Here is a 26,402-nt window from a genome sequence, read left to right on the forward strand (position 1 = left end):
ATGAGAAAGTGGACCTGCAAAGTGGAGGCACTGAGAAAATGCAAAACGGGTTGGGCTGGGCTGGGCTGGCCTCAGTATTTCTTGACATGCTGTCATTGGACCTGCATCTGGATGTCAGTCATCTCTACTCATTCTTGGACACCACATGGGTCAAAAACTTGTTCGGGGAGAGAACCAGACAAGTAGACACCCCCTTCTTTTCTTCCATGTACATGACTACATAAAACCCCAGCTCCTGTTTCCCACAGCTGGCCCAGCAGAGAAATGCAAAATAAAAGCTCTGTAAAGTGTATTGTCTGGTTGGGGAAAACAATTAAAGCTGGAATCTGATAGACCCAGTATACTTATGCAAGTTGGGCTTAAATCTTGCATCATAGCAAAGTGTTTGGCTTTCATATTGCAATTAAAAATATTTTCATGCCTATCATCTGCAAGCTGTCTTTAAAAACAAAAATAAATAATATTTTGTCATGTGTAGGTATGCAAATAAAATCTGTTTTGGGCTTATTCCTTCTTTTCCTCTCACATTAGTCATATTTTCTATGATATCTCATACTCTGAGTTACTTAAGTAATTATTTTAAAGGATTATGAGGTACAGGTTATATACATGAAGAAGTTGGTGTCTGTAATGTATTGATCTCATTTAACATATAATAATCTAATCTGTTATTTCAGTTTAAAGAATTCAACTTGTTTCCAACACAGGTAGTCAGTTGGCTTTGATACACTTTTGTAGCCCTTATTAATACTGGAAAAGTTCCCTCTAAATGACATCATGTAGAAAAAAAACTTCATCTTTTTTATTTTTGAGTGTAATGGCAGCTGCTAGGGAGGGAAGGGTAGGATAGGTCAGTGTTTAAAATGCCGTTGGTTGAATATACAGCGTGGCTAAACCAGAATGTCTAGTTCTGATGTTGAGGAATATTTGTGACACTTTTTGTTAGAGATTGGTTTAGCATTTATTAAAGTGATAGGTCTCAGAACATTTTTCCTTTTTCTTTTCTAAGACATTTTTATAAATAAAAGTCACATAATGAAATCTGTATGGATTCTAGCTCTTTCTGCAAGCATAATTCTCATTGACATTAATGAGAAATTCTGAGTAGAGAGATGTGTGTTCAGTGTTGAGAGAATAATTTTGCCCAGATATGGTTGTTATTAGATTTGTGTTTTCTGGAGCTGATCTTATACATCTTTACTTGCAATTCCCAATGTTCATGAGGGTAGAAAATAGTATTCTTGTTTTTATCCTATGTACAGATATTGTTATCTGGCAACTTCATTATATTACTTCTTAAAATGAAATACAATTTACTTAGTGGGTTCAGGAGAAAAGCAGAACACATCCACCCATTTTCACAACTGTATTTTTTTCTTGTGCATATTGACCCACTGACTACATACATATATGAATGTAGACCCACACAGGTGAAGGGTCTGTTTCACTCCTCTTGTTTACTTTGACCAGTAACTTCCCCTTTATGTAATCCACTTGAACTAAAGCATTACAGTAACCATTAAATTTGTTGATCAACCTCCCACTAACAGCTACGTGTGGATTAAGGTACTACTTGATGTGTGAAACACTATCAGAGTCTGGCCCAATAAAATAGTCTGCAAGGATGACTCAGGTACTTCAAGGATAACAATGTCGCACTGGAGGTTTGCTCTTTTTGTACAATGGCAATAAACTGTTGGTTTTTGTGTGTTGATTTCCCCCACTGACTTCACCCTTGCTATTGGATTTAACTTTCAAATCTTTACATAATTCTTGTTTAAAAATTTGCCTCTCCTTAACTTATCCTCTGAAAATCTTTATGTGGTATTTTGCATCTTTCTCTCCACTAGCGTCACTATTCTGTGTGCCCATCTACCTGTTTCTTACAAATCTACCAAAGAATCAGTGAATTGTTTAGGTTGGAAGGAACCTCTTGAGATCTCTACTTAAGTAGGGTCAGCAAGAGGAGGTTGTCCAGAGCCATGTCCAGTTGGGTTTTGAGTACGTCCACAGATGAAGACCACAACCTCTGTGGGCAACCTGTTCCAGTGTTTGTCCACCCACGCAGTTAAAAAGTTTTTGTATTTCCTGTTTTTTAATTTGTGCCGATTGCCTCTGGTCTGGTCCATGGGCATAACAGAGAAGAGCCTGGCTCCCACTTCTACATTGGTTCCCATTAAGTATTTGTAAAGAAGGGTAAGATCCCCCTGAACCTTCTTCTCCCCAGGCTGAACAGTCCCAGCTCTCTGAGCTTCTCTGTATATGGCAGATGCTCCAGTCCCTTAATCATATTTGTGGCCCTATGTTTTCTTCTTCTCTACTTATGCTTGCTAAGCCCAAAATGACTCCAGCCTACTATCATTCACAAAGCTCCCATCCTTAAAATCCCACTGCCTTCTGTCATCTTATTAACAGCGAGTCTTCATAAACTGTATGTAAATGCATGGCACCTGCTGTTCCTGCTCCATTTTGCCACTTTGTTTTTACAGTGTGAGCTCCATAGTGCCAAGGCTGTTCTTCTCAAGTACTTGGAAGTGCTGAGCACATAACAGGTGCTTCCCTATAAAAACAATAGGAGTCGAACGCTGGTGAGAGTAACATGAAATGACAAAGTGCCCTGCGATGATGCTGGTTTAGTGAAAAGTGTATTTTAGTCCTAAGGGGGGGCAAAATGACTGGGAAAGGCATTTCAAGAGAGTTTGTGAAGTAGAGATAATTTTTTTTTTACAGCTCCTTACACAAGTTTTTCTTTTTGTAAGCAACTGAAAGTCAAAAGACCAGCAGGCATAATTTAGAGCTGCATGTGCAGTGGCATTTACAAGGACTGGAGATAAATGGGGATCATCATAATGCACTGTGAATTGCAATACAACTTTCTTGTTCCCAGCAGCCAAGGCAGTGGTCCCTGATTGATTGATTCTGCAGAAAGGCTGAAAGGCTGTTTCTTGAGTTTTCAGAACTGAGAGGAAAATGTGAAAATAAAGATAAATAAGTTTACAAATGCTGCAGCCAGATAAACAGACTGTTTCAAAAAGACAACTCTGATTTCTTTTTAGAATAATGCACACTCCTGAATTCAGTCTGTGAGCAATTGTTTCAGGCTTCCAGCTGAGCTCTTTCCAAAGATAATGCAGGTGGAAAGATGAGTTAATGGTTTAAACAATTAGAGGTTTGATGCACTCTTCCATCTGTCAAAGCCCACTGAAATGAAAGCTCACAGTTTTAATTTGTGCCTCCAGCATCTAACTCAGTCTGAAATGGTGTCAGCGATTTGCCCTGCCCACAGTACTGTCATTCTTATGGTAAGCATTCTGTGCACACATGCTGGGAGACTTTTATCAAACATATTAGTGTGCATTTGAGAGATCATTAGCCTGAAGTAGCTGGAACATTCCAGGTTTCTTAGCCTGGAAACTCACATCTCTGCTGGAAAGTATGTTGAGCCACTGTTATTTACACAAGAAAGCTACAGCAGGATAGGGATAGCTTTGTAAAATTTAAGAGGAATAGTGGTTCTTGGTATTGTCAGTCTATCGTGATTTAAGTACCACCCATGAGAGGGTGACGTAATGGATGTTTTGATTTTTGGCTAAAAAGAAAGAATGAATAAAAATTTCTTTCTTGATCTGCTAGACAGAGTGTTTTTCTTTCATCTAATAAAAGATAAGGTAAAACCATTTAATAGAACAGACTTCATAAGAATTGGTCAGATTAATCTTGAGCATATAAGAAATAAGATGGCAGATGTAATACTGCTTGCATTCTTATGGATTATTTGATTTTTTTAATATATTCATCTATAGAAAGGTAGAGGGGGCTGAGAGAACCATAGTAGTTAGATGATTAAAGCTGAACTAGCTAAGAAATAGGTTGACTGAAGTTTCTGGATATTTGTGTTTGGGGAAACAGAAGAAAGCTTTGTGATTCAGTGTTTATGTTTATACAAAAGCATTAGTGCATAAATGTGCTGTGATGACAGGAATCCCTTTGTTCTCCAAGGATCTTGAGAACTGACAAATAAACAGAGTTAAAATCCAAACAATGTTACAGTGCTTTGTAAACCTCTGATGTATCACTCTATATTTGTAAATATCAAGTTTTATTTTTCGGGTATCAAAAACCCAGTTGTATTAGAACATGGGACACTGAAATAAGTGGAAATGAAGAAAGTTCATATTCTTCACAGTTGCCATGTTGGATCACATCAGTCAACCTTCCAGTCTAATACTGTGTTACCAGCTAGATTCTCCATAGGTAAGTAAGCCTGCAGGTATGGAACAACATGCCACTAAAAAAACCTTACTTAAGCCTTATTACTTATTTTTGGGTGGTACTGTGAAACATAACAGGTACGTCCTTTCCCAGACACTAGTTTTGGTTTCTGAGCTCTTACTGTTTATTGGTTTGTTCAACTTCAATGTTTTTGTCTTGAAGAACAGACCTCAGGGCTTGACAGAAGTTGTTTTGCTTGGCCTTCACTCTGAATGGTCCTGCTGATAACTTTCTGTCTCTAGGACAAACGGTTAGAATCAAGTTATTTTCATATTTCATAAAATCATAGAATAGTTTGGGTTGGAAGGGACCTTTAAAGGTCATCTAGTCCAACCCCCCTGCAATGAGCAGGTACATCTTCAACTAGATCAGGTTGCTCAGAGCCCCGTCCAGCCTGACCCTGAATGTTTCCAGGCATGGGGCATCTACCACCTCTCTGGGCAACCTGTGCCAGTGTTTCACCCCCCTCATTGTAAGTAATTTCTTCCTTATATCTAGTCTGAATCTACCCTCTTTTACTTTAAAACCATTACCCCTTGTCCTATCGCAACAGGCCCTACTAAAAAGTCTGTCCCCATCTTTCTTATAAGCCCCCTTTAAGTACTGAAAGGCTGCAATAAGGTCTGCCTGCAGCCTTCTCTTCTCCAGGCTGAACAACCCCAACTCTCTCAGCCTTTCTTCATAGGAGAGGTGTTCCATCCCCTGAACATTTTTGTGGCCATTTTGTGTGATCATTTTTCTTCTGCTAAAAGATTATCACTACTGCTAGAGCCCTTATGATGGGTAGGGAGGAAAGGATCATGCTGGTTGTCTGTCCCTGTGCCCCAGGTTTTCATTGATGCAGAATTCTGCTGCATTTCTCATCGATCTTCATCGTGGGTTTATAGAAAAGGTTGACTCTTTCAGAGCTTGCTTTTCTGGCCAGTTTTATCTGGTCCACTCAATAATGGAGGTAAGCAAGTCTGATCACTTGCTGTTTGAAATTTGAACTACTGAGTACTAAGCAAACTGAGCCAATGCTGAGCATAACCAGCCAAAGATTAAGTAGCCCTCTTTCATGAAGAAAGGACACAAAATTGTCATTAATGACTGAATTGTGTCAACACTGGCTTTGAGGATAATAGTATAGCAGTCTCAACTCCAGTCTCAAAAATGCAAATGCTGGCTTTAGACCTTAAGTCTGCGTACTTTACACTGTACACAGACATACACTACAGCTAAAGCGAGAAATGTGTGCATAGATGCGTGCACACACACACATACCCAAAAGATATTTATTGAAGCTGGCATGCTGAAGCACTAAATGCTTCTTTAACTTAGCTTTATCTGCTTCAGTGAACACTGTTCAGAATCCAGGGATATTCAGACTGCAGAGCCCTTTATTTAGAGGTATTTGAGCACAAAAATAATCCTTTCCTAGAAACTTTGAAATAGCAACGGAGCTATGCAGCCTAATCAACTGTAACTTTTTGTCATCTAGAAAGCATTTGATTAAGTAACATCTAGCAGAAGGCTGATCATCAATGTAGCAACACTGGTCAGACAGTACAGACAGACAGTACTACTAAGACTAAGGAAAATTAGCAGTAAATCTGTTTGAAAGCAAGCAACAGATTTATCCTTTTAAGTCTTTAGAGTTTTCCCAGGTCTCTCACCACTCAGTTTGCTCAAACCTTGTACATATTTTTTTTCTCATCTTTCAATAACTTTGCATTCTATATGCAGAGGGAAATATATAACATTGAAGTGTATTTGAGATTTTGATTTCCCAAATACAATCTTAGTTCCCTAAGCTCAGCTCCATGAATTACTTTTTGGGAATTTAAATAGCTCACATAAGTCAGAGAACCTGTACAAAATTTATAACTTTGCAGTTGAGATCCGAATCTCAATTTTATCTTATTAAATTACATTTCATTAACCTAATTAATTCTTGGTGCAAAACAGGCTGTAATAGTCTGTTTGAATGTATGGTCCTTTTCTCCTCTTGTGGGAGACAACTGCAGAGTTAGATCAAATATAGCTCTAGTTAAGTGACAAAGACAAAACGTACTTGCATTGACCTTTAATGTAGTAATAGAATATATTCAAGCCACTGTAAATGGACAGACCCTGAAAACCGTGCACGTCTGTATCTTAGCCTTGACTTTAAAAGGAGTTTTGCTTAACTAGACCCAGGGCATTATTCAAAACCCACTGAAGTAAAGAATACTGACTTTAAACAAGCTTCATGTCCATCCATAAGGCAAGATTGTGCTTTTTGAAGTGACCTACCTTGGAGTTTCTCCATTACCATAATATTGAAGGAGGTATAAAAATGTGCTTAGGTAGATGAGGATACTGTGCTGAGAGGAAAGCAACTGTGTTTGAGGCACACAGACAAGGATGTCAGCGCCCGTTTCTCCATACACTCATTGAATTGTAAGGAAAGCATTGGCCTGGAAGTGGGAGCTATGACTGTTTTCCACTTTGAGTGCCTGCAAAGAATTGGGAAGCTATCTGAGCACAGAAGCATGGTCTGTCCTGAAACAGAAATTGGAGGTTTTGTTTTGTAACACTAAGTGTGATATTTAGTCAGGCATTAAGGAGTTAATTGCCTTTTAGCACTGTCTTTATATTAGCATAACTCTCTATGCACAATAGACAAAAATGTTTCTGAGAGGGTGCAGTGTTAAAGAGCTGTGTTTGTGCCATGGATTTTAAGCAGATCTCCTCATTGACTTTCCTTAGAAAGTTCTGCTTAAAGTCAGTTTGGGGTATAGTCTCAGGTTAACAGGTCAAAAAGGTAATTGGTTTTCACAATTCTTCCATAACAATCACACCTACTACATGGATTACAAACATGCATTCTGATTTTAGTCAAATCAAATGTTTTTAGCTATTTCAATGGCCTGAAGAATTTAAACACACAGAGGCATCATAGAACTATAGAGATACAAATCCCCAAAACTGAGATAGTGACACTCAGGAAAACTCTCAGGCCTGTTTTCCAATACCATAACCTTTCTGAAGTCACTTATGTATCTGCAATTGGGTCTAAAGGCTACTTCCTGCAGTCTAATTTAAAATTGGTTTGCATCCTCATTTTACGCAAGTGAACAATTACATGGGGTGTAAATTGAAAAGGAAAATCATAGCCATATTTCTTGAACGTTGACATATGTACTTAATATATATGGGAAATGTGAAGATGTATTTTGGGTTCATGTTCAACCTAAGGAGTTCCCCATGCAGAACCAGCAGGATCCACTACACTGAAATGAAAGAAGACAAAGGATAAATATTCAGCGTTGTACTGTTTTGATGCTGGTGCATGTATGCATAAAAGGGATTTCCTTTTTCAGGAAGGTGTTTTCAGCTTATGCATTTAGGAATGAAAGGATTGCTATTATTAATTCTGGAAAGAGATTTCTCCTTTGGAGTGTGAACCAGGAGACTGAGTTATGAACAAGGATCTTTACCCCAGAATATCTAATGTGCTTGCTTTAAGATGTAAAACCTGTGGATTCCAACAAATGTCAGAGTTTGCAACCTCTGGCTTTGGATAAAGAAAACAGGTATCTATGTTTTTTTCTGACAGAGGTGATATTGTTGTATCCAGAATATACTAAATCTAAATATCCACAATAAATCAGGGTATGGTATGAGCAGGAGAAGAAAATTCAGTTTTGGCACTTGGGATTTGAACTGCATCCTGAAGATAGTAGGAATTTTCCAGGAATTAGGAATGCAGATCAATGTTTAAAGGAGTTTCATATTAGGAATGAAATATCTCCAATTTTATGGTTTATGTAAAATGTTTAGCTATATTGTTGCTAACTGAATTTTGAACTCCTTCAGGAGGGAAATAGATTTATTTTTGTTTTACGTAAATATGAACACCCTGCTAGCCCTAGTAAACATGAAGATACTGGCTAAACAGTAGTTGCCACTTTATCATTGTTTCCAACTTATGTCCACTTGAATCAGGCTTTAGCATCACATGGACTCTGATATGTTGGTCTTCCTAATGTCTGGAATTCTTTCAGTTTGGCCTGAGAATACAATACAGAGCCCCTAACGTGTCCCCAGCCTGGTCCATGCAGCTGCTGTTAGGAGGAGAACTAACCATGCTTGCTTCTGGGTGGCAGGAGTGCTCATGGGGAGGTATGATCAGACCCAGCAGGCATCTCAGTCTGGCTACAGTTGTTAATTTTTGTTTGGATCTGGACCATATTGTTGAGTGATATCTGAGGGTATCATTATTCACTCACTGGGTGGCAGGTATAAAGCTCCTAAAGGGCTATGAGCAAGGGAGGGAATTGGAGTTTTTTGGGTGAGATTTTTGGAAGGTTAGGAGTTGTAGCTGTAAAGAAGCACTGAGACAATGAGAGCTGACGACTAACTACGTAAATTGATGAAAACATTACCAAACCTGTCCTTGCCACCATGGAAGATCATTGGCTCAGGAAATATTTCTTAAAGAACTGCTGGTGTCTCAGAGAAAACCTCCAACATCTTTCTACTGGAGATCTGTTCTGCTCATATATTATTTAGGGTTCTATTTTCCTACCATTATTTATCGTTAAAGGTATCTGCATGACAGAAGTATTGTGTTTCTTTAGAGTTCAACTGTTCCTGCTGCACAATTTCCTCATCCAAAGTCATCTTTCACTTTGTGTCATCATTGTGACCTATGTTTTTTGGTGGGGTCGTGGTACAGAAAACAATCACCTTTTAATTGCTCATTTTCTTCAAAAGATGAATTAAATCTTTCGGTTTCATAACTGAATATTTTAAAATTAATCTATAGTTACATAATACATTTGAATAACAAATTAGTGTTTAAAAAAAAGAAAAGATTTGGTTGGTAGCTTTCTTGCCTTGGTTTTTCCTTTTAATTTCTACCCTTACCATTAAATAAACTGAAACCAGGAGAACTAAAATAATGTAGCTTTATTGTGTGGAAATACATTTTTTGTTGAAAGATAATAGTGGTGCATAAAATCACAATATGCACTTCATTCAAAGTAATATCTGGCTGTAGGGGAAATCATCTGATTTTCATGTTTCCCAGGTTTAATAAAGGTTTGAAAGTATTGCAGAAAGAAGAATTTAATTTCTTAAATGGCAAGTAAGTAGGTCATCATCATCTTCAGGGAAAGGCTTATTTGTCCTCATTATTCCTGGGTCCAACATTATGCAAATTCATTTTAAAATACACTTGAAAGTAGTTATTGTAAGGAAGTGGGTGTATCTATATGCGTTCTTTAAAGATGTCCTTTTAATTTTTTTTTACCCAGACAACATCACCAGCAAAATAGATTTGCAAACACTATTCATATACATGAATGTTTTTAATCACTAATATGGGAAGATTGAATTGATTAGAAATTCAGCTCTTCTTCCCCCTTTTTGCTGCTTCAATGGTAGAAAGATTGTCAGATGTAATACTGATTTAAAAGTGTTTGTGAAGTGTATGATGCACTTAATGGCTATTTAAGCTTCTACTTTTGGCAGATCATATCAAAATGTTAAAGACATTGGTGGTCTGTAAAAGAAATAGTAAGAGGTCAGCGTGGTGGTGAAGGAGCAGTGAACAGGCAGCATAGTAGTGTAGGCAGATCACACACCCACATCTTTGCTGAAAAATGACGGGGATCATTCCTGCCCTGCCAGCAGGGTCCTTCTAGTGGAGGCTTGTTGCACCTCTGCCATCTGCCTACAAAATCTTCTCCTTGATAGAAAATGAGCTGTGGGTTTACTTCTCTAACTTACCTTTTATTAAAAAAATGAAGTTGTTCACCATGGAATTAAAAAAAGAAAGAAGAGCTTATATTGTAATAATTTGAAGGGTTTTTCCTCCTGAGTTGTCACAATTTTCTGGGTAGATCACTGCAATTCAAACAGATGCATGTGTGGCAAGTGTGTTTTGTGTTTGTACAGAAACCCGCTTGTTTGATCTGTTAGTTCAGAGTGACATTTTAAGTGCATTACAGTTTGGCTTTTGCTTTTTTCCTGGGGAAAGGCTGAAATACCTCAATACAGTTGTACTTTTTACTGTAGTTTTATCAAATAGTGAATTTAGGGAAAAGCTTTTGAGTATGTTTTATAGTGCTGTCATGGAAAGCTAGTGCATTTTTTTCTTTATTACTAACATTTGTTGGGTGATGGCAGGTTATCAAACAGTACAGAGCTGTTTAACACCTTGGAAGAAGACAATAAAGAAACTTGTGACACTTGCTTAACAAGAAGCACGGTGTGTTTTGGGAAATCTGTCAGTGAGAAGACAGGCCTGTAAAGATGTCAGGCTTATTTTGACCTTTCTGCCCCTTGTTTGTATTCTACTGTTTCAGCTTTGCAAATGACTCCACATTTGGTACTTGAATTGAAAGTAGACATCATATAACCTGGAAAGGATATGAATAGGTTTCAGAAATATTTTATCGTGCAATGGAAAAAAACCAGTTTTTGTAACATCTGCAACCGCACTAAAAAAATGATTACACTTTCTGTTCACGGCTCCAGAATATTATTAAAGGAAGTAAAAATATTTTCTTATTTAAATAAATTATATATGTAGTTACTTTGGGGTGGTCTGTCAAAGTGGTAAATGTTGCATCAAATACAAGTACTACTGATGCATGGTACTGTATGCCTACAGTAATCTGAGCTCCTCTGTAATGATGTATGACATTCACTTTGCATGCTCTGTGCTATATTTTATGCAGCGTTTGGATAGCATGATATTCTGACCTTGTCTGATTGGTGATCTCATTTACTGTGAATGTTGCAAGAACAGTAAACAAAGCCTGGAAGAATTGTCAAGCTGCCAAGTTGTATTGTTCTGTATCTTTTCAAGACAAAGCCACAGAAATTTATCTGTCTTGACACCTTTGTCTCTTGTATTAAGAAAGCCTTAACTAATTTCTCTTTAGTTCTATGGTCTACCGTCTAAAAATGCCACATCTTATAAAGAGAACAGGTGGAAAGGCTTTTAAGGAGAGGCCTCAGGGAGATGGAAGAAGTTAGGAAAAAATAACAGCGGCTAAATTGTCTAAGGGATTCCAAGATTGACAAGAGTGCATTATAAGAAGATTGCATGAAACATTTAAATAACGCTTCTGTATTATAATTTATAAATAACTATGAATTAAGCTAGTGTGTAAATACGTTGTACAAATATGTTGAGTAGGAGAATACTTTTTTTGCATGCCATTTACAAATGTCAGTGATTGCAGGAATTCTGAAATGGTTTTGTTTTATTGTGTTTTCCTTGCACCTTCCTGTCTCACTCCCTCAAGAAACCTATAAAAGAGAAATGTTCCACACTGTTCAAACCATATGAGGGTTTTGCATCTAACTCCTGTAGGCTTTCTGGAAAATCTGAACCTAAATCTGTACGTAATTTACTTTCAATTGAATATTGAGCTTGTTTTATTTGGATTACTTAAATTTTATGTGTGAAAGATAAACACTGGGATATAGAATCACATCTTGATAATGTGGTTGTACTTTAATCTAATTGCTTAAACTGGCTTTTGTAACTACTTTTGCTTTTAATGGGAAGTTGCTATTGACAGTACACATCTTCAGTAGGTATTTATGAACAATGAGAACTTCAAAAGTGAAGGAAGTGTATAACAAAGTGGCAGTCTGAATAGAAAGTGTGATTATAGCATACTTTTACTGGGATTTCGGGCAAGGTCTCCAACTTATTTATAACAAAGTTAATCATCTTCTAGTTGAACAGTTAAATACTGAGGACATCTCTTTTTTGAGTTGTCTTATGCTTCAGCCAATTGACAGAAGATAAGCTTCTGTACCCATCCCTCCCAGCACTTTCAAAGCGCAGTGGAGCTTATTATAAATGAATGACTCATACATAGGGTGGAACAAATGCACCATTGGTAGCCTACAGAGATAATAACACTGACCTCCGGTCATTTTACAAGAGAACTCTCTCGTGTAGGTCGACTTCCCACTGCTTTAAACCCAACCTAAATAGACTATTCATGGGGAACTGGATTGACAGATTAGAGATTTATATGCACAAATATAGGCATTAGCAGCATGGTCTCTGCACTTCAGGACACGAGAGGTAGTTTAAATATCTGACCACTAAAAGCAGAGGGACATTTTTTTGTAAAGAAGTAGGTTTGTAAACTTCCTTCAGACTTACTGAAATATGTAGGGCAGTCATAAAAGTCCAGCCTTGCAGTCTGTGTTTATGCAGGCCTTCCAATAATATGAAATTGTTCGGAAATAAAGGTTATGATAGCACCGTCACTTCATAGGTGACGTTGGGGTAGGGAAAAAGAAGACAAGATTTTAGGTTCTAAGTCAACATATACTTAAAAATGCATTTTTTGCTTTCTCCCTTTTAGTATACACAAAATGAGTAAGCAAGAAAAATTTTGTAAAAGTACGAAATTTAATACTTGTCAAATCATATCCATTTTAGGAGGATCTTGAGATACTAAATTTAAGCTTTAGAATATGAAAGTGATAATGTGCATAAGTTCAAATTTTTACACCACAAAGTACGATCTAAGTGTGTCAGATATCTTCATCTTCCAACTATAAGTATTAATGCTCATGTAATGCAATTTGTCAGTAGAACTCGTCCACCCAGTGTATACTAGGAAGAAACTTAATTTGTGCCTTTCTGCAGAAAGAGATGTGGTATTCTGCCTGATTTTAACAAAAGGTTATATTGAAAGGAATAATTTCAAAGCAGATGACAAATTACTGAAAAGACATTTTTATTGTATAATAGTGTTCTCCCACAGAGGAAAGAAAAACAAAGAAAGAGCAAGGGGGGAAGGGGGGAGAAAATCCTCCCCCCAACATTCCCTAACACTAATTTAAGGAAAAAACACATGAAGAGACAATCTTTTGTTGTTTTCTTCTTTTGCTGGTCTTTTCATTTCTTTTAAAGGATGAGAATCTTAACAGGTTCTTTCCTTTTTCCTGGGCCTTTTAATACAGAACACTATGACATGCAGTTGGATCTCTCAGAAAAGGTTGTTTTTTGAAATTATTATTCCGGTTATATTCTAACTGCAGAATATATGGCAAGTGCATCAGTGATATTTGATTTATAGAGAGGGGAATAGTAAAAATGTGTTGGAAATTTGTATGAAAGAAAATTGTAAAACTATGAATGGGAGTTTCAATCCAAATATATAATATATACCAGCCTGGCCCCCTTAGTCAGCCTTTATGTGGGATATAAGAATTTTTTACTAGATCTTATAATGTAAGCTACTTATAATGTAAGATGTTAATTATCTGAATCTCTTTTGATACCATAGTTTTCGACTTACTGAAAGCACTGGAACTATTTTGGTTTTTACCTGTTTCTATGCTCTGAACCTGTTCATTTAACCCCTTAGAAATTCATTCTTGTTGATTAGTAATACAGTATGTATATATATATCCATATATATTTGAAAATAAACAGTTTTTATTCTCACTGAAGCAGATTGATTGATGTTGGCAAATGACATTCAATTGCCTGACTCAGGAGGCTTTTTTTGAGACCTGAATCCAGAGATCTTTGCTTGGTCACACCTCTCACAGGACAAATCCAGCATAGCAATTTCCTAGGGCTTTCCTTACTTTGTACCTAGGCAAAATTTCAGTGAAAGTCAAGACACTGCAGTGTTACAAAGTCTTCTTCCAGCAATAACCCCCTTCGAGTTGAAGATTTTGCAACTGGGCTCCAAACTTACAGTGATTTTCTATTTGGAACTTGCAGGAGACAGCAGCAAAACCACACACATATTCATTCTTTGTGACTGGTTAATGATGGAGGTTTTTATTAAACCACCTTGGGTAGGGAAATGTCAGTTTTTATACAGAATTCATATTTCAAGTCTAGTTGTCTTTTCCCCTATCTGGGATTTTAAAAAATAACATAAAGTAGAAACTAGTGTCTGGGAGAGAGAGAACATTTTTACTTGTTATTTCTGCTGCATTATCTATATAAACCACCATCTACCCATGCAGAAAGGCACAATTCTCAAATATGCTCATTTCTCTTGCTTTTTGAATTCCACTTGCTTAAACTCTGTTTTTAAAGTGCTGTGTGCTCGGAGAGCATTTTGATTCTTCAAACATGTGGATTAGGCTTAACCTTTTGCTAGCATTTACAAGGATGTGCCTTTGATTGTTAGAGGGAGTTGCCATGAAAAGGCAGAAAAGAAGCACAAACATTTGGCATCTTCTGCTTCCAGATGTCCTACACATCATCTCACCTCATCTTTCAGCTTCCATCCTGAAACATCGTTTCCCTGGGAAAACTTACCTGCCTTCCCTTGGGTCCAGTTGTCCATTCATATAAGTAGAGGCATCCTTCCCTCCGTAAGGGAGGAATTTGGGAAGAGTTTTGGTTTGAAAACTGTAAGTTTTAGTTGGATCTAAGTGCACATTTAAAATTTTTTATCTATATCTGTTCTTGTTTTTGCTGCTTCACAATATGTTACTTTCACACTACCAGGGAACATAGGCTATGCCACACTGAGAACGTTGTGGCTTTACACAGGTGCTGAAATGTGTTTGGGACTGCTGCCTCTCTTTGAGCTACTGAAATGGTGAAGATGAGCTGTTCATCTTGGTGACTACTTTAGTTCCTGTGAGCTTTTTGTCTGTTTCTTTAACATTACACAGTATTTTAAAACTTTTTTCTGCTTGAAATCCAGTTTGAAAGAGACATCCTGATTTTCATTTTTGGTTTACATATACACAAAAATATATACACATATATTTATAAAGTATGGCCAGTCAAGCTTATGTTCAAAATGGCCACGTTTGCTCTTGAACATAATCAGGCTTCCAAAATAATGACAACCATCAGGATACTTTGAGAGACAATTTTTTTTAGGCATATAAAAAGAGACTGTGCAGTGAGAGCTTCCAGTGGAAAGCTAGAAATCTGTTAAAGGAGGTTTGTGATCATCCATCATAAATTTCCCCACTTGGGTCCCAATTTAGAGACACTTGTACATGCATTCTCTATTATGTTTTTCAGGTAAAATCCAGTCCCCAAAGAAGTCAGTGTAATTTTCTCTGAAAGTGTCAGTGTGGTAAGGAACAGCACTGAAGTTCATTGAACTTGGAGTACCATCATTGCAGATCGTGTAATTCTGAAGCTAAACAGTGGTGCTCTATTTATGACAGCTCATACAACTTCAGGATTTTCTTTTTCATACGACCACAGGATTTGGTGCAGAAATCTTTACAGATGATTACAGCCTGAGCTCCTAGAACCTACAGAGTGCTATTTGCAAGAATGTCTAGATAAAATGTCTATCTGCATCTACTGTAAACTGTATCTTACTGAAGGATTATGTCTGTCTAAAATACTGGGATGATACTAAACTTCATGTCACTATTTATAAAATAGATTAAATCTCTGTTAGTGACTGATATGTCTAGTTAGGCTGAAATTACATGAAAAAATTGCTAAAACCCTAATATTTCTTCAGTTATCTTTTTGTCAGGTAGCTAGTTCATGTCTGAAAGTGCATCCTCAAGTAGTGCCTATGCCCAAGCATACCCACGCTGAAGCATACCCGCATCGTGCACTTGGCCAACCCTTAAAATGCAGCAGTTATGCAGCTTGTTATGACAGTATCATTTAACTTATCTCTAGTGTTGCTTCTATTCAAAAGGTTATGGTGAAATAGATATTCTCTGAAGGCTGAGCATATTGGTAATTACAGTTACCTTTATTCTTTGTATTGTGGTGCAGTCATTTGTTGAATCATTTTTATTTGTACAGGAAACTTGTCAGGCCACAAAATTATTTCTTACAGAGCTTTTGTGCATATAGTTACATAGGATCCTAATGTAACCAGAGCATGGGCCTGCTGCTGTAGTATAAAAGAATATATAATAACAACACCCTTTTCTCTCTGTATAGATACTGAGCAGCTTGCTTTTGTGGACTCTGCTTTGAGCAGAGGGAGTTTGACTAGATGATCTCCAGAGGTCACTTCCAACTTCAACTATTCTGTGGTATAGATATAGGTATCATCATGAAGTAATATGCCAAGAAAAAATTAAACCCTCTGATTTTTTGTCATACATGGTTCCTTGGACAGTGCGTTTCTTACCAGCCAAACCAGGTGTTTTAAGATGCAAAATTGAAAAGGGGAGATATGAAACATGAAACATAAACAGAAGAGTTGGCAGATACTGTCTTCATTATGCAACATAAAATTGTCTATTTCCTTTGAAATGCAGATTTTGTTTAAAAGAGGAAAAAGAAGAGAAGCAGCATTTAATTCATATTCGGGTTGATGTGAATTTTTTTAAAAGAACAGAAAAAATGCCTTGGAGGAGGGGTATGTGCTAATTTTAGGCTTGCACAGGCTGTCTTTTGAGCTGCAAGAAAGTACCATTGCTTAATTTTTAGCAATCTTCATCACTGAGGAGCATTGCAGCTAGGGCTGATGGTCATTTGTTCACTTTATAATTGCAGCTGACTATTCACAAGGGGGACACTGCTTGTACTTCTTGTGTAATTCACAATTATGAGAGGAATGCAGAAAAAATATATGCAGAAAAAATATATGTTATTCTAAATTGAGTTGTGATACGACCATATTGTCATTAAATAGAGTTATGCCGTAACTGGCTAAATAGTTTCCTCGTTTTTTTTGATATACATTCACTCTTATTGCTGGTGAGAGTGGGAAATCAGGCTTCTGTAAGTTAGTGGATGAGAATTAAATCAATCTCTTTTTCTCCTCTCTGGAGCTTGTAATTTACTTTCATCCTCTCTGCTCTTACTGTTCCTCACGTTCAGTCGGTTGGGCTTTCTCACTGTGAGCATTCATTTAACGATCGTTCAGAGTTCAGATTAGTGCCATGCTAACTGGGTAGATTCTCTGGCTAGCACAATACATATATTTTCTTCAAGCTGGGCTGCAGATTCTGGTTTGTGTATTACACTTTTTTTGGTTCTTATAGTACCACTGAAGAGGTTATTGTCCCCAGCTGTTCATTACTTCTTCCCTCTCCACAGTATCCCTGTGATTACTGCTTCTTCACTCTGCTACTCTAGTGAGCACATCCTAACCTGCTTCAGTCAAAACAAGTTAAGCCGGACAAATTTACAGTTTTTGCTAACTAGCCTCATTTTGACTGAAAAAAGGCACAGCCCCACCTGCCTGAGGAAATCTCAGGGTGCACTATTCTCTGGTTTCAAGGGAACACAACAGAAGTTAGGGGTGGGATATGGGGATCATCACAGCAAAATCTGAACATTGTACTTAAGGGTTGGGGGTATCTATGCTGTCATCCAGGGACAGAAAGTGATTTTAAATGATGAATTGCTTACAGGTGACTGTAACTCAGGTAGGAGCAAGATTCTTTTGATTTAGCTGGAGTTGAGAGAGACATGTTCTTATTGCTGATATATTTTAAGCAGTCTTGGCAAATTCTGTGCTCTCTCTCTTCTCTAACTTCCCCATCTGTAAAATGGAGTGGTAATTACCTCCCATGGACTTTGCTGAAAATAGTTTTTCAGGGTTAATAAAGTACATAGATATCACTAGATCTGCTATTGTACTGAAAAATAATTCTGTTCCATAAGTTTGGCATTACATACATGGGTTTATCTAAGAATTGAAATTTTTCTTGAGAAGGTGGCTGTGATAGTGTTTGAAATGAAAATATTACTTGTCTCCTACAGCTGTCTTTGTAGAATGAAGTATTTCAGTGAATATAGGAAAAATTTGCTGTCCCATGTCTTTGCTAGGTGTCTGCACCAACTCAAATCTAAGTGTTATGATATTATGTAAATAAATGATGAGGGATGGGGAAGAAAGAAATATGAGTACATGACACATTAACAGAATAGCAACCAAGGGCAACTCTGGTGGAGGGGAGGCTGGCTTTCTTGTGAAATTTTAGTCCTAGTGTTATATTGCTTTTTTTTTTCCATTAAGAACAAGATAGGGAAGTTATTTTTAGGATACACATGGAGGCATGGTCACTAGTGTGTGCTTGGATAATACCACTGAATTTTATAATCATTTTTCATGACATCTGATCTCTGTACAACAAAGAAAGTGTAGTAAATAACACAACGATGAAAAGGATTCATTATATTCTCTACCAAGGAAATCATGAACCCTTTTCACAGATTCTTCTAGTTATAACTGTGTGTTGATTACATTTCTTTGTGATAAGTAGGAAAAGGATTACACTGTATTAGTATAAATAGCTTTGCCAAAGTGGAAGCTTTACCGGGATATTTATGGAATAATCAATGTGTCATAATGTAATATATGTTCCTTTTGGCTAGACTTAGATTTTGGATTAATTCTGATCTTTTTCATTTCATTTGGATGATAACTGATACCATGATAAACTGATAGGTGTGAAATAATTCTGCCATACTTTGGCTCCCTATTTCCAGCACCACAGATAAATAGATAAAGAGCTTGATTCTTCTTACACATCAGAAACTACTCTAATAGATTGTTTTAAATTAGTGTCCTCTAAAGATAATAATGGTTGATAAAATATTTTAACTTTATTTTTATATGCTGGTCTGTCATGAACATTTACTGTGTTGATTGTAGTAAACTCCTACATGGCTAGCAATAGAGAGTAAACTCTTAGCAGTGTACTGGTGTAATGTCTTGTGATAACAGTTGGCATAATGGAGCAGGAAAATGATGAGTAAATAGGTGGCCTACTAATATTTTCCCTACTGCTTGCACCTCCATCTAACTCCTTGCTATCCTACTAGGCACAGTTTGGTCTTTCCAGAAATGTTCAGAATTTATTACACAGAGTTAAGCACAAGATCTATTATATATGTGTATTAACTTTTGAAGCCAGACTAACTTAAGAGTTTATTATTAAAGCAAGTATTGTATGCAGAGCTAATATAAAATGTAGTAAAAGGTATTTGCAATGCTATGGGGGACTTCAGAACTGAAATTAAATCTATTGCCAATCCCTAATCAGAAATCCCTATTTTGTTATATACATTTATTATTATCTACATTTTTTGTTATATACATTTGCAAATCTAAATTTGCATGTAACCATTACACTTTGGTACTTTAATATAATCAGGTTCATGCTGATGAGCTTTCAGAGCTAATGTTAGCATAGCACAGGTGGGTTAGAGTGCAGCATCTCAATGTTTGTCCCAAAGACAAGAAGAAAGAAGGGGAGAGATGAATTCTGGTTTCCTTTTCTGAATCAACAGGATTCATAAACTTTAATGCTGGTAAATATTAAGATGGGGTTCGTCAAGTAAGGAAGATGAGCACTGAACATCTGTCCTTTTCTGGAGTCTCTTCTGAGGAGCCGGTAGCCAGTATGAGGGAGGTAGAGCAACCAAAACCCTCATCAGCTCTCAGTTTGCTGTTGCAAAACCAATACCATTTGTGATATGACTGTCAAAGCAGCATAGCCACAAAAAGAACCTCTCAAAAAGCTTCAGAAATACCAAGCCAATGCATTTATCCATCACACTAATATTTCTCCATGTTTATATGCAGAATCAAAACTAAAAAGTCATGTCTCATCCCCTCCTTTACCCACTTATTCTCTCCCTTTCTTTGGCTAAAGCTGTCCCATGCTGCTGCGTAAATCATCTCTGTCTTTTTAGTGATGGTGGTTGAAGTTTCATGACAGAGATGTGAAATGTTATGAGAGTGTAATATTTATTTCATATATTGTGACCCAGAATATAAAAGGTATTAATCTGGTTCATAGGAAATCAAATGCTTTACCTTATTTTATTCTGTGAAACTAAAACTTTTATACTTTTATGTTGCTGTTCTGTATTTTTTTTCAGCTTCAGTAAAAAACTGTCTTTCATGTTCTTATTTAAATCATATGTAAGAGACAAAAGAGTGACAGGGTGAGTCTGAGACAAATTTAATTTCGTGTTCTGGTTGAATAATTTCATACCAAAGCATCTAGTATGTCAGCTGAGTGTGGGAAACAATCACAGCTAACTTTTTTGTATGTGAGGAGTGTGGGGATGGAGGAAGCATTTGGATAAATCCGTAATGATCATACTTCTAATTTTATTCGTAAGAAATACAGGTCTGGCTGGACATTCTTTAAGCTGTCAATCATTCTAGAGTGTCTTACAACTACAATGAGGAAAAAATTGCCATCAGAAGCCATCTGTAGCAGCTCTTTTGCTTTTGGGGTTAGAGTAGAAGGGTGGTTACATAATGAAATAATCTACAAAGTTGTATCCCAAGTCTTTCATCTGTGGATCTTGCTTTTTCCTAGATGACATGTCTCCTAAAATCATGACAATATGCAAAACATATTGTATGGTTCAGAAAATAAGAAGTTAAATTGGTATAAACATTGTTGTTTCAGTCTCAGAGAATTTTTGCTAAAATTTACTTCAAAATTCCTTTACATGATTTCCCACGGTTTTTCACTAAACAGGCTGAATTATCACAACACCGGTGGCCTACCTAACAAAAATATGCAAGTGACAAACAAACATGAAATAAAAATACAGATGAAACCTATGTGCCCCCTGATGCACAAAAAAAGCTATGGCTGTATAGTTACAGCTTTAAGGTTTCAGAGAGAAGTTCTTGCTGTGTCCTAAATGCCCAGTGGACTAGGATGTTGCATTCATTTGTTCTCATGGCTAAGATAATACTTGAATCTGTTTCAATGTGATCGGGAACTTATTTGGAAGACTTTACTCTTCAGGGCAAAATACTTTGTCTGGGAGCCGTACAGAAGGCAATCTTCCTCCAGTCTTCTGGAGTCTTGTTCCCCATGTGGAATCGGTGCTTTTCTCCAAGAATACAGTCTCTTTGTAGACACACATAAGCATGTCTGTATCTAGCCATACATTTTCCTTGTTGCAGCATGTTTCTGTTGCCTTAAAATCTTAGATTCCCTGCACCACATAAATCTTGTTAGCAAACTCTTTCAATACAGTTACAGATACAGTTGCAGATGTTGATAGGTGTGCAGGTGTGTCAGATGAGGGCATCAAGCTAGAGGGGTAGGCTTGAGGAGAAAGGGGGAGGGAAACAGGACTTAAGGTGAAAGCCAAAATGGTAAGCATTTCTTTTGTCATAGTAGACTTGACAGGTCTATTATTTTGTTCTTCTCTGTTCCTCTTCTCCAGTGCAAATAAAGGGAAGGCATATGTTGCCCAAATCATGAACAGACCTTATAGGGGAAATCCCATTTTAAATTCTGTGAGAACTATTTCAGAAGTTTCTGCAGCACTCTTATAAAAGTGCGGTGCAGTACAGAAATACTAATACCACGTATTACTTCCATCATATCATGTCTACATATTTCAGACTTCCAAACCCAACCAAATATGGGAAAATGTAAACTGTTGTGTATGTGCTTTTCTATTTTTGTAATAGGAAAGTACCGTTCAGTTTTTTTAAATTTCATGATTTGTTATGTACTATAAATCCTCACAAAACTGTAATTGCATGTAATTTATGCACATTCAGTACTAGATGTTGCACACAACTTAACTATATAATTAATCAATGAATCAGCCTGATTTTTTCTGCATCTGTTATTGGAGTAAACATATTGCAGCGGTTATACTTATAATCCGTACATATGTACAGACAAACAGTTTGAAGAGGAGGCTGGTGTGTTTCAAATTTACATAAGAGATTATTTTTCTCAACATCTTTTCCTGTTTATTAAACCATAAGGACATTACATCATATGGAGTCAAAGTAAAGAACTGTTGTAAATATAGATTAAGATTTCATCAGATATTAGCAATAAACCTAGTCTAAATTGAATTTCTGGGAATAATTCCAATTTTTATGAAATCATACACCCATTTTATAATGCTTCACTGAAAAATAACAGGAAACAAGAAAATGTAAACTCATAAGTTAAGTTTTCAACACGTTTTGGAATTTTTAAGTGCCAATGTTTTGCATGCTCACAATCTATTGACCAAAATCCTTTTTGAATTACAAATTATTTTCAGCTTGAAAGCCTGTTGTTAGGAAAATGCAGGCTGTGAATGCTAATTTGGATCTGCTTTAGCAATTAAGACCTGTAGTTTGAGCTGGACACATTTTCTTTGAACAATTCTTTATTATAAATGTGTGAATGCAACACCTATGAGCTATGCTAATGAAGCTACTATCAAGTTTAACAGACAAGGTTAGTAATTAGACACAATATTTTTGAAACTGGTAAAAAGCTCTAGAAAACTGGTACAGTTGCAAGGTTGTGTAGAAATGAATGTCTTCTCTTTTGTAGAAAAACTTCAGGAGACAAGTTTTGCTGTAAAATACTGTGCAATAATTTGGCTGCTCTTTCAAACTGATAGACAACAACTACAAGGACAGATTAAGAAAATCACCATTTTATAGACATTTTTACAATGAAATGTAAACATTTGCATACAATGTTTATTGCTATAAAATTGCTGAAGTTCAGTAAACAAAGTTTTACATGTTTCATGTATTGGCATCACACTGAAAATGTGCTCAACTGTGGAAACAATGATCTGCTAATTTTTCATTGATAAAAAGAATTAGTTACACTGGAAGGAAATGGTAGGACAGAATTGCAACTTTTCTTTGAAAGGCAAGCTGCTTCACACCTTGAGTAAACAGAAATACATAAAAATGTTCGAACAATGTAAAACTTAGTTTAGAAGTTAATAGTGAAAAAAATACAAACTTGAATAAATATTTACAAAAAAGTATTCATTCAGGCTATGGAGATGGTAAACAAGTGGGGGAAAAAAGGCCTTTTGTGATTAACATTCTCAGTTTTCAACTATCTATTATTATAATGTATATGATCTGATCACGGGTTATCTTTCAAGACTCAATTAAAGCAATTATAGTCCTATTGAAAGCCTGCTGAAGTAAATGCAAAGGTATCATTGATTTCAGTTGACTTTAATTTGAAGCCTTTTTGGCTACTTGTGATTATTGGTTTTAGTTTTAAAAATCTTATTTCTTATGATAGAATTTTCAGAATGCAATTCCTTGCCCTTCCTCTAATTATTTTTCATTATTATTAATTTGGCCGGTATTATGCCTTCATTTATTCCATTTTAAGCTTTTCAGGGTTTGATAAAGATCTGTTCATTTACATTTTTACTATCTACCAAAATACCAGTTTCAGGAAAGGTAAGAAATATTTATCTCTGTCCTCCAGCCTGGATTCTTCATGTTGCTGAGAAGAACTTGGGAAGCCCCTGACCTTTTTTAAGGAAAATTTCTCCAGAACAGGCACTGCAAAAACTTGCATGCACCCAAGAATCTTATGAAGATGCAGAGCAAAGAATGTGTAGTTGGGATAGAAGAAGAGACATTCTGGAGTGGGAAAAGGCAAGGGCATTATGCAGCTCTGATGAGATCTGGGAATGCTTGCTGCAGGCAGCTCAGAGTCCAGAATTGCAACCTGGTAAATTCTTCAACTCCCATAACCTGTTGCTTTAAGAGGAGTCATGTGAAATTAGAAAAAAAGCTTTACTCTGCTCCTTAACACCTGTGCCAGTTTGACAGTGAAGTAAGAAGTTCAGAATATATGATTGCAAATATTATCGTCTAGCCTAAAAGTGCTTAAGCTTTCTGCCTCAATTAGTAGCACATTATCTCTATCAAAGATGATTTAATGACCAAATTTTAATTTCAGTGTGGGAATTTGGTCACTGGACCAGTCATAGAGCAGCATGGTGACATAACTATCTTCTTTGTGGGTATGTTCTCTAATGCTCAGGTTGCTCAAATTTATGTCTCTGTATATGAGACCTTGAACACGCAAATAAGGCTTTATTATTTTAGAATGCAATGCTCCTTTCTTTGAGGATCATGGGAACAGTTCACATGTTCTAAATGCAGAAGTAGAAAAAAACCATTAACACTTCATCTTTTTTTAATTTGGTGGTCACTTTAAAATCCAAAAGTTTTTTCAGTTTAGTAAAAGGATGAGGAAAAAGGAAATTTTCAGAACAGAACACATTTTGGGATGGGCTGGCCACAAGGCTGTTTTATATATTGGTTGACATGGCAAGGGGCAGTCTTCCCTTCCCCCAGCTACTTGTTCCGTCCCACTACCTTATGTTGACTTTGCAGTGAGCAAGGTCAGCTCGCTTGTTCGGCCAAAAACTTCTCAGGGTGGAGGAGATGAGCAAAGGGAGACTTTTCAGCATTGCCAGCCTAAAAATGCGCTCACTTTTTCAGGTGAACTGCAAAAGCAAACACAATGGGCAGTGCAGACAGAGCGGGAGGGCAGAGCCAGGACATCTGCCTATAGTTGATTTGGCTTACGCTGTTCTTGGAGCCTCACCTGTTCATCTCCGCAAAAGTGCTCACTCTCTCTCATTATAAAGGGCAATGGGACTCGAGTCTCCTCACTTGTACTACTTAACTTAATAGCAGTGGGGGAAGATGCCATTTCTCAGCTACATCTTGACTAATACTTTTGTATGCCTCACACTTAACCGTCACTGGTTGCTTTGTAAAGACACCATCTCTAATTTCCAAACTGGATCCAATGAGTTGGAAAACACTATTGTTCTGTTTTCGTATCACTTGATTTGTGCTTGGTTTGAATGGCTCTACAAGAAGCAATGCACTGGAAGGTAAAGCCCACAACGGGTCTTGTATTGTGTATAATTTGCATCAAGTTGAATAAAGCTTTTGTAGGGAACCAGCATAACTGGGCAGGGGAACAAAACAAAAAACACCCTGAAAAGCTTTAGGATATACAGACCCTCAAGCATATTTTTGTGTAGGGAGAGGATGGTGAATATTTTGGACTGATGAAGTGTTCCTTGTGTAAACTTGGGAAGTAGATTCCACTGTTTAGTCTGCTTCTGTTTTCTTTAAGTTTTGAAGTAACTGTTTCAAATATCAAATGTCCCTATCTTCTATACTGTATATTGTGTTTTAGTAGTCAAAGTGATACTTTTAAAGCTACATGTCTACTTCTTTTATAAAGGCAAATCTGACTGTAAGATGGTATGTCATTTAGAAAAATCAGGAAAATGCTTTCATGAAGGAAATATCTTCTGGAGACTCATATAGCAAATGTGATCGATTGTCCTTCTTGAGGGTAACTGGAGCAGTTTGGATTATTCATGTGGCAAATAACAAACTTCAGAGTATTCTCTCTTTCTTCTGAGATATTACATGGAGGTTTTCGGAGTACATGAAATTTAGCCCTACTTTTGCAGTGGGAAACAGCAAAATGTGCCAAAACAATCCATGAAGCAAATAAAATAAAGCTCTTAAATGAAAGCTTTAGCTTATAGTATTTGCAGGGCAAGTCAGTTACTTGAGAACAGTTAGTGTCAATAAATGAGTTTAAAATGTTTTACAGATGGGGCTGGCATGTTTTTTGTGTTTGACTTCTTGGATTGGATTTGTACCTCGAGAGATATAGTGACATTTTTCAAGAACTGAGTTATAATGATCTTTGGCTAGAATTCTTCTTGTATTTTAGAAAATACTTTAATTGTCTTAACACCTCACCTTTGTTATGCTGTTATGAGAACCAGGAGAGGAGAATAATACAAAACTATATCAGCAGCTAGTTTGGCAGGATAGACTGGAGAGGTAGGGCTTTTTGACACTCCTCTAGCAAAATGCTTATAGGGGTGCAATTATAATGGCATAAAAGGGCTTTTACAGGCACAGAATAATTTGTGTTAACTGTGATAGGCTGTATCTTTAAGAGCGTATTATATGACACTGTAAGTTTCATCTAAATTAGAATTATTTTGTACGTACCATGAGTCTTAGTAACCAAGGTAAAGCCTGAAATACACTCAAGAAGTGTAGATTTTCTAACGTGGATGAAGTCCATCTTTGCCTACAGTGATGCCCCTTTTCTGGAAAGGCTCTTATATCTAAAGTATCTTGATATGGCCATCTCTGTTGGTCATCTTCAGGCCTGGAAAGGATTTCAGTAGTTACACTGAACAAGAAAAAGATGCATGAAAGGACTGAGGAAGAAGTAAGTAAATCAACTGTAATGGCCACAATGTAGAATAATATCCTTTTCAAGCTAATTTTTTATGTCTGAAGGAAAATTGTATTCATAGAAAAAAAGAACTGAAAAATACATCATTTGAAATTAGTTTCTTAAAAATGCAGGTGCAGATTAGTCTAAGAGGTTAA

At 36.7% G+C, this 26,402-nt stretch overlaps 1 protein-coding gene across 1 annotated transcript in view; it reads left to right on the plus strand.

Annotated features, from left to right (window-relative positions):
* ANOS1 (anosmin 1) overlaps nt 1–26,402 on the plus strand; it is a 148,092-nt gene that overhangs the window by 35,555 nt on the left and 86,135 nt on the right. The window lies entirely within an intron of this gene.

This window comes from Mycteria americana, chromosome 1 (genome assembly GCF_035582795.1).
Source record: "Mycteria americana isolate JAX WOST 10 ecotype Jacksonville Zoo and Gardens chromosome 1, USCA_MyAme_1.0, whole genome shotgun sequence".
Taxonomy (NCBI): Eukaryota; Metazoa; Chordata; class Aves; order Ciconiiformes; family Ciconiidae; genus Mycteria; species Mycteria americana.